This window comes from Schistocerca gregaria, chromosome 1 (assembly GCF_023897955.1).
Source record: "Schistocerca gregaria isolate iqSchGreg1 chromosome 1, iqSchGreg1.2, whole genome shotgun sequence".
Lineage (NCBI taxonomy): Eukaryota > Metazoa > Arthropoda > Insecta > Orthoptera > Acrididae > Schistocerca > Schistocerca gregaria.
In genome coordinates, this window is record NC_064920.1 from 791,827,079 (window position 1) to 791,839,361 (window position 12,283).

Consider the following 12,283-nt stretch of genomic DNA (forward strand, 5'->3'; position numbering starts at 1 on the left):
TAAAATTCGGCCACAGGATAAAAATCACACATACCACGACACTTAAAAAACCACTGGAAACCGCGAAGCAATCATTAAGAATAAAAATACCTCTGGTAGGGACCTGCCGATGGACTGGAGGCTGGAGATAATGGAAAAAGAGGGAAGGAAGGTGCGGTGGGGAGGATGTTGGGGATAAGATGGTAGTGAATTTGATAGGTTCTCGTGTGTGGAACTAGTGTGGGAGTTTTCAAACATTGTAAAATACAGACGACAGAAGGAGAATCTTACGGTATGAGATGTATTTTATCGGAATAAAACCTATAGAATGGTATCCAGTATAGTGCAGCGTCCTCTAGCGACACAGCAGTCATGTTAGCACTGGTGCATCTGAACCGCTGGGTACGGGAGAGCGCCTCGTAGCGTCGTTAAACGCATCGACTCAGACTCGCTGACACATCCCACGCGCCACCGTACCTGACAGCCGCGGAGTTTTAACCATGTCTCGCGTGTCAAAGCGAGGCTGACATCCCTTATTTTAGGCTGGTTTGATAGCGTGACAGTGTAGAGGGTTAAGAGAGCCTGCCAGTAAACGTTCACGAGTAAACAAGTATGTCGCCTAATTTGCCACGTTCGCCATGTATTGAGAGCGGGCGCACCTGATTGCGGCCGCGAGTGTGATTTCGCGCCACGCCAAGGAATCTGCGAGGCATAGACGAAAGAAACGTTTCGACCTAGTTACTGCGAACTGCAACTCGTCAGCAGGCCGAAGATTCCGTTAAAACCACCAAAGTTGTGCAAATGCAGTTCAATGAAAGTTATGAAAATACTGTCGCACGGGTGACAACGCTCTCATATGTCACCTTCACAGTAAGTTAAACGTTTTTCAGAGTATATATATATGCTGGTAGAATTCAAGCAGGGAACTGAAAGTGACCAGAAGCAAAAGTAAAGAAAAGTCACCGACCACTCTTATATTTTTTCGGAATATACAGAGTTTGCAACTTGCCACGATTCACATTTTACATAACTGAGATACTTAACGTGTATCCATTAAATTATTCATAAGGACTGTGTACATAGCTTCACATGTGTTATGTGTTATTCCGCTCATCAAGATGAAGGGCTATCATAATTTATGGGCAACATCTGCTCATGTAAAGAAAAGTCATGGACAGTTAACTTGCTAACCTACACACAGTATGCTAAATACGCCTGGAGCCACGTTTCACAAAAACTTGGTTTCTAATACACCTTTCTCGACTGTGATGAGCCCGTTTCCACTGCGATGAGCCCATTTCATCTTGTAGCTATGTTCAGATTCTGGCTCTTTCTCGTTACCCGAATCATATTGTTCATCAGAAATCTGACCTCTCAATTAACCTGCTTCTAACAGGTCCATCACCCAGTCTTTCCTCAATGTTATATAACCTTTTCCGTAACTCGAGGCCTAATTCTCACCTCCTCCGATTTTTTTCCTGTGCCCTTCAATAAATGTAAAAGTAATCTTTAAGATTCAGCAGAGCAATAGCAAGATTAGTTAAAACTGGTGAACTACTTCCTGAGCGGGATGAGCAGCTGTCCTACTTGAAATTTTCTCCTTATCGTTGAACTGCTCCTCTAGTAAGGCTTTCAATCCCCTGTGCAAGAATTTGTTCTGATTCGCTAATACACTATCTGATCAAAAGTATCCGGACACCCCCAAAAACATATGTTTCTCATATTATGTGCAGTGTGCTGCCACCTACTGCCAGGTACTCCATATCAGCGCGAGTAGTCATCAGACGTCGTGAGAGAGCGGAATGGGGCGCTCCGCGGAACTCACGCATTTCGAACGTGGTAAGATAATTGGGGGTCACTTGTGTCATACGTTTGTACGTGAGATTTCCACACTCCTAAAAATTCCCAGGTACACTGTTTCCGATGTGATAGTAAAGTGGAAACGTGAAGGGACACGTACAGCACAAAAGCGTACAGGCTGATCTCGTCTGTTGACTGACAGAGACCACCGACAGTTGAAGAGTGTCGTAATGTGGAATAGGCGGACATCTATCCAGACCATCACACAGGAATTCCAAACTGCATCAGGATCCACTGCAAGTACTATGACAGGCGAGAGATGAGAAAACTTGGATTTCATGGTGGAGCGGCTGCTCATAAGTCACACATCACGCCGGTAAATGACAAACGACGCCTCGCTTCGTGTAAGGAGCGTAAACATAGGACGATTGGACAGTAGAAAAATGTTTTGTGGAGTGACGAATCACGGTATACAATGTGGCGATCCGATGGCAGAGTGTGGGTATGAAGAATGCCCGATAAACGTCATCTGCCAGCGTGTGTAGTGCCAACTGTAAAATTCGGAGGCGGTGGAGTTACGGTTTGGTAGCGTTTTTCGTGGGAGACGGGGGTGGGCTTGCACCCCTTGTTGTTTTGCGTGTCACTATCACAGAAGAGGGCTACATTGATGCAGCACTCGGTGAATAACCGGCTGACATCGCCCAAGAAACCTTACAGCAACTGACCGAACGTATGCCTGCGAGAGTGGAAGTGTCATCAAGGCTAAAGATGGGCCAACACCACATTGAATTCCAGCATTACCGGTGGAGGGCGCCTCAAAATCGTAAGTCATTTTCAGCCAGGTGTCAGGACACTTTTGATCACATAGTGTACTTTCATTACCTCAGTTTGACTGTCTTCATTTGTAGTAAGCTTGTTCTCAACAGGTGTAACTGTCCCACCATATTCAGACCAAAGCTTTCCCTCCATTTGACTAGTGAGTTCGTTAAATCTGTTTGAAATATCATCCCAAACTAATGCAAACTTGCTTTCCAAATCCTGGATGTCGGTTTTCAGTTCATTCATAGTAGCACTAGTAACACTATTCTTCGTCTTGTGCTTTGGTGCAGTCATTTCACAAATTTCTAATGTGGTTTTTATTCATCATTTCTTTCACTCTGCTGCTCTCTTGATGCGTGATATCTGCTCTTATCTTAATTCTCCCAGTTCAGTCAAAATCTGCAGTACCAAATGATCAGTATCAGCATAACGTGTAAAAAAGCCCTCAAAGCATGTAAAATTGTCTAACAAAACATGTATCAGTAACGGAAATTTTCATAACAACGTGTAGATCGCTAATGCTCGTTCTGTCAGTTTCTCACGTAACAGCAGTGAAACCACCAGAGACAGAGGTATCGAAGACAGAAATGGAAAATACGCACGCTGCATCGTCAACATAGCTACATCTAACAGCCGACAGTTCATAAGAGACAACGTAACTTAGTAGCAGTAACTATTACAATACACCACGTCATACCGTGGTGGATAATAATGTAGCACACGCTCACTTCTGAAAGTATCTCTCAGGTCCGCTCTCACTATTTACGGTAGTATACATTACATGACTGTGAAATATATATGCTGCCATCACTGCAGAGTTCAGTTTTTTCGGCTTGTATGTTATTGTTATTGAAAAACTGTATTCAGAGTTTCTGACAATTGTCAGTTCATTATTTAAACAATCCTACAGGGATTGTAAAACTCTATGGTCTTTAACACTGGTTTCCTATTCGCGCCTCCACGTAATATCCATCTTCAGCTAGTATGTTGCAGCTCCCTGGTGGATTGTTAGCTAAATCTGGTAGATTCCGAGCAGCATGCACAGTGCTTTCAGTGACGTGATGCTGAAAACGTTTTTGACCTCGCTTAATAGTTGTGTCAGAGCCAGTCTTCCCATATGCTCCCCGTGAAATATAACAGGGGTTGGGAAAAAATATGGATACGCCACGAGATATGCATGCTTGAACATAAATGCTGATGCTAGCCAAGTTTTCAGGTTGCGCTGTAAAACTTGAGCACGAACGGTACTTGAGCAGTTCCTCAATACGTCTCAAGTGTCAATCGTGGATACAATGATGTTCTGTGTAGTTGTGTGTCCATTATTAAATTCGAACGTAGGAAAATTGTTAGTGCTCAAATGGTGGGTGCTTCTGTCACCATGGGAGCCAAACTGTTCGGTGTTTCAAGAGGTACTGTATAGAAGATTTATACCACGCACAGGGCAAGGTGAAAAGCGTCATCCGCTGTCATAATACGGCAGAAAGTGTTTATCGATCGTAACAGATGGTCAATGAAGGTGACTGTGACGAAACAGAAGCGGACGACAGCCGCAAAAGTCACTGCAGAATTCAATGTCTTACTCATGGTCCGCGTCAGTTCCAAATGAAGGGAGCTCCATAAACGGGGAATTGCAAGACGACCCGTAATACCGAAACCAATCGCCAGTAATGCAAAGGCCCTTAACAGGAAAACGTGTTGCCGAAGCCATAAAACCTGGACTTGTTTCGCACTGTTGCGACTGACCAAGTTTACGTCGCAAAAGTAAAACAAGGTGTTGGTTCGCTGATGATCTTGGCAGCCATATCGTGGTATCCCGTGGGTTCCACGGTTATTCTTCAAGGTCGCATTACTGCCAGGGATTACGTGAGTATTTTGGCTGAGCTGGTCCAGCCCATAGTACAACCAACGTCTTTTGCCCAATGGTGATGGTGCCTTCCAAGACGGCAGGACATTTGTTCACACAGCTTGCATCGTCCAGGATTATCATTCAATCTTCCCTTGGCCACCACAGTCAGCAGATCTCAGTGTTATTGAGTTTTATGGTCTACCTTGGAAAGAAGAGAGTGTAATCGCTATCCACATCCATCATTGTTTCCTAAACTTTCCCCGGTTTTGCAGGAAGTATGGTATCAGATTCCCTTGAAAACCATACGGTACCTGTATTTATCCATTCCTAGACGACTGGACGCTGTTTTGAATGCCAACGGATTTCTTACATCATATTAGGCACGATGTGTTGTGTTTCGATGTTTCCACATTTTTGTGCAGCCTATGTACTATTAATTCAAAGAACACCCAGTGACACGTTCGTATTGAACCTAATGGAAATCTATAAGTGATTTTTTTTTTATGTGTGCGATTTTGTGTATATGTTTTTCGTCTCTATTCAATTGCCAGGATTATGTGTTGGTTAAACGTCAGTAGATCGTTAACATCTATATCCTAAGTATCTTATACGTGTTCCCTGTGAATACTTTCATTCTGCAGTTCCATAATCAGGTCTCCTGGCTGTTTTCCTTTTCACAATTTATAGGCTGTTTTGCCCAGAACCACTTGTCTGCTTGTATTTCAGTTACCGCCTGCCCATCCTGTGTGGAAAGCCGCTGGCTTTCTTTTCGAGGTCTCTCCCTGAGATGGCCGTCACCATAGCCAACAGATCATCAGCGTATCCGACAGTCTCCTCAGTCTGTACTTCTCTGTTAAAGAAGTCGCAATGGATCATCTGATTTGTGGTCGTCCTCGGAGAGGAGCTTGGAAAGCAGAAATTCCGCTGCACTTCTCCGCCCTACTGTGGCTAGCACAAAAGGCGTTTTCACTCTATGCGTCGTCTCTTTCTCCAGTGCTCCCCACATGTCGTCGCTGCTTCGTGTTTGAACTTACTCGTCCCTGTGTCATACCTATGTTCGCCGTAGCTTGTCCTTGTACTGTAGCTACGCCTCCTTAAACAGTTTTAGTCGTATTTGTTTCTTTGTAGCAGTTACTGCTCTCTGATAACATCAGCGTTTGGTTCACGAATCCTTTCTGAGTCTGCAAAGTTTGTTCGACCAGGGTATTTTTCTTTTACTCTTACCTGTTACACTTACGATTGCTTTGTCTTGTGTCTCTTGCAAAATCTCGGTCAATCCTTGTATTTCATAGTCAGTGCTGCCTTCAGTATGGAAAAAGTCGTACAACGTTACTAAGTTTACTGTACTGAATGAATTTGTTTCCACCCTGCTTCCATACGTGTGTGGTTGGCCCTCACTCTCAGTTATAATTATATAGCTTGTTGTACATATTTCCTCATTGACGTATGGTGTCTGTGTATCCGAATGCGATAGCGTTGAATATGCGTTGATATCGTCAGCGGTGTGTCAGAAAATTCTCTCTATATTCGTTCTCTGTACGGATTGATCTGACATTATATTCCTATAAATTGAATAACAGCGTGGTCACGGCGTAGTTCTGACATCTTTGTCAGATCCCACTGGCTGTTGATTAGCCTGTTCGCAGCTTTTTTTGGATCGGTGCGCCCAGTGATCACTGCCATGTTGTTTGCAAGAACAATCAATCATCCGTGACTTGTGAACGGCTCCTGCAAGCGCATGCCATCCGTATCATTTTCATCCAAGACCTTTCCCATCTCCGCATTCACGACAGTACTCTCCATAGCATTTAGTTGGAACAGCTTGGGGAAATCCTAGCATTTCACGCTCCTCCTGGTCGAATCGGAGACCACGCTGCCGCATGCTCTAAAAAGATGTCTCTATACTGGTCTGGATAGAACCCTTCTGATATCAGCAACACGCTCTCCCTGCGAGTTCAGGCATTCCGCGAGGACCCGTAGGGAGATTTAAGATCGTTCGGTGTGATTGTTCACTGGAGGAGAAGGATACTGTGCTTCCTTTCGGATGCATTTGGCGTGTTGCAAAACGCTGGGCGATCTAAAAGATTTCTCACTATTCAAATTTGTTAAAGCATAACTTCTATTCTAGGAACTTAGGCACAGAACGAATTTCGTTAGATTTATGGAGTATTTCCTTGGTCTGTTTCTTGTTAGGTGGGTTTTGGTCAGTTTCTTCTTTGATTCTGTTTGCTAGACTTTTAGTTTTGTGCGCTGCGTCGTTTGTGGTGTGCTGCACCTGGATTGGTGTATCTGTTTCTGGCTGTTATCTTTGTCAGATGGTTGCTTACAACATATTTTGTTGACTGTTCTTCCCGTTTTTAGTGCTGAAGTCGTACTATCTGCTATAGTTTCAACTAATAGTTCATAGAAGCTATGACTCCGGTATTATTGCCCGAAAGCATTCCTCTTTGTATATAGTTGGACTCATGAATGAACAACGGTGTAATCTAATTACTGTTAATGAAATATGAGCTTAAGGGCGATCAAAAAGTTTACGTTCCAAGGCCGTCCGCTTGAGTTGTCGTAACTTCTGCGTTACGACGTTTTCGATACGGGGATGTGCGTTATCATGAAGCAGCCACAACCCTTGGAGCACCATTTCGCAACCGTGGTTTTCGACAGACATGCTACCCCATACATATTCTTCATGCCCCGATGGCTGTCTAGCGCTGTTCGTCCTTTGGCAACCAAGAAAAGAATAACTGCACGTTGGTCCTATAATTGGTAATAATGTCACCTTAGTTCTCGTTTCTGCATTTACGATATTCACATCGGAAAGACAGGAATGCCTTCATGTCGGTACTTATACACCCATGTCGTAGTCGCGGTACGTTGTATGCACGCTGTAGCAATTCCCTCAAACGGAAACGTTTTGATCACCCCTTATAGTAAACGTGCTGCCTTAGTACAACACAGGCTGTAAAGGTGGCCGTTTAAAATTAAAAAGGAAACCAACTCACAACCAAAATCTTCAACGGTTCAGAAACATCCTGTAGGTGTAAATGTATCTTATTGTAAAAAAGACGCTTGCGATGCACTTGTGACTCCACCTTATATGGCTTTAATACTTAACGACAAGAAGCATGAATCACAGGAATGCAAAACCTCGATGTGTTCAGCACTGCAATACGTGTTTTTCAATTTTCTGCAACTCAAATCTACCTTCAAACGTCCTGGCAGATTAAAACTGTGTGCCGGACCGAGACTCGAGCTCGGGACCTTTTCGTCCCGCGGGCAAGTGCTCTACCATCTGAGCTACCCAAGCACGACTCACGACCCGTCGTCACAGCTTCACTTCTGCCAGAACCTCTGCCAGGAAGTTTCATATCAGCCCACACTCCACTGCAGAGTGAAAATCTTATTCGACAAACCTACCTTGCTTGGCTGAAAAATTTGCCTGCAAAGAAGGAAAGTTATTTTACATGGTAAAGACAGTGTATGCTATCATTAATTGTACTGGAAGCAGATCATTTGCAATAAGCTGTGTTCGCAATGGCTGCTAACGTGAACAACGGCTATATATGAAACTGAACAATAAAGTCCTGGAGTGAGAAATCTATTCAGAAGGACAACAATCCATGAGAGGTTTGAAATTAACTTGATATATTATTCAATAAATACGCATAGAAGCCACGAACCGTAGATCTATATGTCTTCCAGGGGACCACATAGACATACAATAGCAAAAATTCAAAAAAGCAGAAAATTAACCCAATATCCTTTCAGTTCCTCATAATACTATTTGGTAAGTGTGAAAGTAAAACGGAAAGCGACAGATATATGTAGATGACCCATGCAAAACTAGATACTAATCCTTGCTAAATAGGCAAAGAAGGACTGACCTAGCTCCTAGGAATAAACATTTGCAAAACTGAAACTCATGTAATAATGGAATCACGCCAATGCAACGCCAGCAAGCGGCATTCTCACCGTAAATCCTGAACACTGCAGCTTAAAAACGTCCGTCGCAGTAATAAAAAAAGACAAAATGTCTGAACATAACAAATCGTCAGCAGACAGAACGATATTGACAGCTCTACACGGTGACCACGGGAAGAGTTGCGCCACACGGCCATATCTGAACGCAGAACCGCGCGCCAAACAGCATGCTTCGCTGACAAGGCTCTGCGCTCAAAGTACGGCTTACAGATATGATTCGTACTGTCGAGCCAAAGATACGACTTCTGCAGCAGACGAGAGTATAGACACTCTAGATTTTGAACCATGCGAGTGACTAGCAACTCGTGTACAGACAAACAGCATGAAACATGTTCCTAACAGACGGTTTTCATTTGTTCTGTTGCCGGCTGCGGTGGTCGTGCGGTTCTAGGCGCTCCAGTCCGGAGCCGCGCTGCTGCTACGGTCGCAGGTTCGAATCCTGCCTGGGGCATGGATGTGTGTGATGTCCTTAGGTTAGTTAGGTTTAATTAGTTCTAAGTTCTAGGGGACTAATGACCACGGCAGTTGAGTCCCATAGTGCTCAGAGCCATTTGAACCATTTGTTCTGTTGTGGGAATTGATGTCCTGCATATGTGCTATGAGAATCTCTGTAACTCCGTGAAAGGGATCATAGTGACTTAATGTACCGGCTATTTTTCGTCGTGTCATATTCATTTTTTCTAGCGTCTCTGTCATTTTTTTTTTAGTCTGTCTGCTCCCTCTTGTTGTAGTTTGTGTTGTGTAGTTGGCTTTGCAAGTTCATATATGTGACTGGTCTTATTCTCGGTATGAACGATTTGAGCGATATGCCGGCGTTAGTTTGTTGGCATACTTCCGGATCCTATATTGTAACATATGATGTGATTGGTTTTATGCTGTAGGGTGGTCGTTTCCCTTAGTTGAAAGCGCTCAATTCCTTTTCAAACACGCATTCCGGATTTGTAGCCTCATACTCTAACTCCTCAATGATTGAAGCTAACGCTATTTGAGTAAATGGACATTGGTATAATTCATGCATCATTTACGCTGCGACGGTGTGGCCCGCTACAATGTCGTATAGTGCTATCCAAAATTTTCTGGACTGGTGCTGCCATCTGTTGAAAACCTTACCTTTGGATTAATGATCACCCTCGAAGCAGTTCCCATCCGCACCTACACACCGGCCCCAGGGCTTCCGCCACTGGTCAAACGTTTTCTGGAACTCCTGTTCTTTGAGGATGTTTATCACCGCCAGCGATGCTTCTTGAATCCTCTCTAGAGTGTCGAACCGACGGCCTTCCAATTTGAGTTTCAGTTTTGGGAATAGCGCGAAGTCGCAAGGTGCCAAATCAGGCGAGTACGGTGGGTGGGGTACAACCGCCGTGGTTTTTTTTTTTTTTTTTTTTTTTTTTTTTTCTTCACAAAGGTCCTGGTGAGCAAGGACGTGTGACAGGGCGCGTTGTGGTGATGCAGCAGCCAGTTCCCTTAACGCCAAAGTTCGGGCCGTCGTCGCTGCACGTTTTCACGGAGCCGTCGCAAAACGTCACAGTAGTACACGGAATTCACTGTTTAGTTGGTTGGGACGAATTCTTTGTACACAATTCCCTTGGTATCAAAGAAAACGATGATCATGATCTTCGCTTTGCTCTTCACCTGTCTCGCTGTTTTGGGTCTTGGAGAGAACAGGCTCTTCCACTGGGACAATTGTTGCTTTGTCTTTGGATCATAACCGTGAATCCAGCTCTCGTCGCTTATGATAACCGAAGCACTTTTCCGGAGATTCACACAGAATTTGATACACACGCGCTGTTCTGTTGGCGGATCCATCGTAAAATCGCCACACACCAAACACAGAGCATTATGGAAATCACTGTGGACACGCAACACGTCCTCCCAGCTGAATGCCACTCCGCACACTGGCTCATCAGATATACAGCTCTCGCCACCAAGCGGTGCAAAGATCTACTACTCCTACTTTCCAGATGGCAGCACCAGTCCCGAAAATATGTAGTCTGTTGCAGTAATACACCAATCGTTAACTCCATTCGACAGAGAGCATCTTTGTGTGTCGACATTCTTGTTGGCATATACAGCGCGACGTTAGACCCGTGTTATGATCGATGGAGATTGATAACTCTTTTTCACTATGTTTTAATAGGAGTTCATGTCGTTGTCAGTGGCGTTATGTTCTCCTCGAACGGACACGTACCCACTGCCATGCGTACGTCCCATGTCAGTGAATATGTACACGGTCATATTCAATACGTGCAATCTGTCTGTCGTATACACCATCTGAACAAAAATATCTTGACACCACTATGTAATTCGGAACAGCGTCTATATAGAGAAGTATCTGGAAAGTGCAGCTAACTCTTGCAAATAAAACGTTTCTGATATTCACTGTGGTTTCCATTTAGCGACCGATCGGAATTTACTTTCTGGACAACCCTCGTATATAGGCGTTGCCTACCACAGCGCCGTATTCTGCCTTCTTACATATCTCTGTATTTGAAGAGGCATGCCTATATCAGATTTTCGGCGCTTCACTGTAATACTGCGCGAGAACATGGCTGCAGCACAGGTACATCCACATCCTTACTCGGTGAACCACTGTGTAGTGCGAGGCACAGAGTACTTCCTATCCTACCACTTGCTGTGGTATCTTACCGTTGCATTCACGTATGGAGCGCTGCCAGAGTGGCAGTTTAAATGCTTTTGTGCGCGCTGCAATTGATGTAATCTTGTTTTCAAGGTCCTTACGTAAGCGATAGCATATTGCTAGAGTCATCATTTAAGACATGTTCTTGAAACTTTCCAAGTCTCTTTACCGAAATTGTTTGCGTCCATCTTCACGTGCATGCCAATTTAGTTTCTTCAGCATCTCTGTGGCACTCTCCAAGCAGTCAAATAAACCTTCGACAATTAGTGCCGTGCTTCTCTGTTTACGTACAGTATCCCTTGATAGTTCTGTTTGGTACATATTCCACGCACTTGGGAAATATTATAGGATGGGCCGCAAGAGCGACTGGTAAACAATCTCATTTGTAGACTGATTGCACGTCCTCACTATTTTACCAATACACCGTAGTCTACCATCTGCCTTATCTACTACTGAGCTCATGTTATTTATTTATTTATTTACATGTCTAGTTCCGTGCGACCAAATTGAGGACCATATCTCCTAGGTCATGGAATGTGTCAGTGCATGAAATTACAACATAAAAGCAATATCAGATAAAAATAAATGTTCATGAACCTGAAAAAAAGTCAGTCCATAAGTTTAAGTAAACGCTATCAGCAATACAATAAGAATCAACTTAATTTTTCAACGAACTCCTCGACAGAATAGAAGGAGTGAACCACGAGGAAACTGTTCAGTTTCGATTTGAAAGCCCGTGGATTACTGCTAAGATTTTTGAATTCGAATGACAGCTTATTGAAAATGGATGCAGCAGTATACTGCACACCATTTTGCACAAGAGTTAAGAAAGTGCGATCCAAATGCAGATTTGATTTCCGCCGAGTATTAATCGAGTGAAAGCTGCTTATTCTTGGGAATAAACTAATATTAGTAACAAGAGACGACAATAAGGAATATACATATTGAGAGGCCAATGTCAAAATACCCAGACTCGTGAAGAAAGGTCGACAAGAGGTTCGTGAACTCACACCCGAACCGCCCGTTTCTGAGCCAAAAATATCCTTGTAGAATGGGAAGAGGTATCCCAAAATATAATACTATACGACATAAGCGAATGAAAATAAGCAAAGTAGAATAATTTTCGTGTCGAAGTATCGCTCATTTTTGATACCGTTCAAAAATGGCTTTCAGCACTGCTCAGGTCATCAGTCCCCTAGAACTTAGAACTACTTAAACCTAAC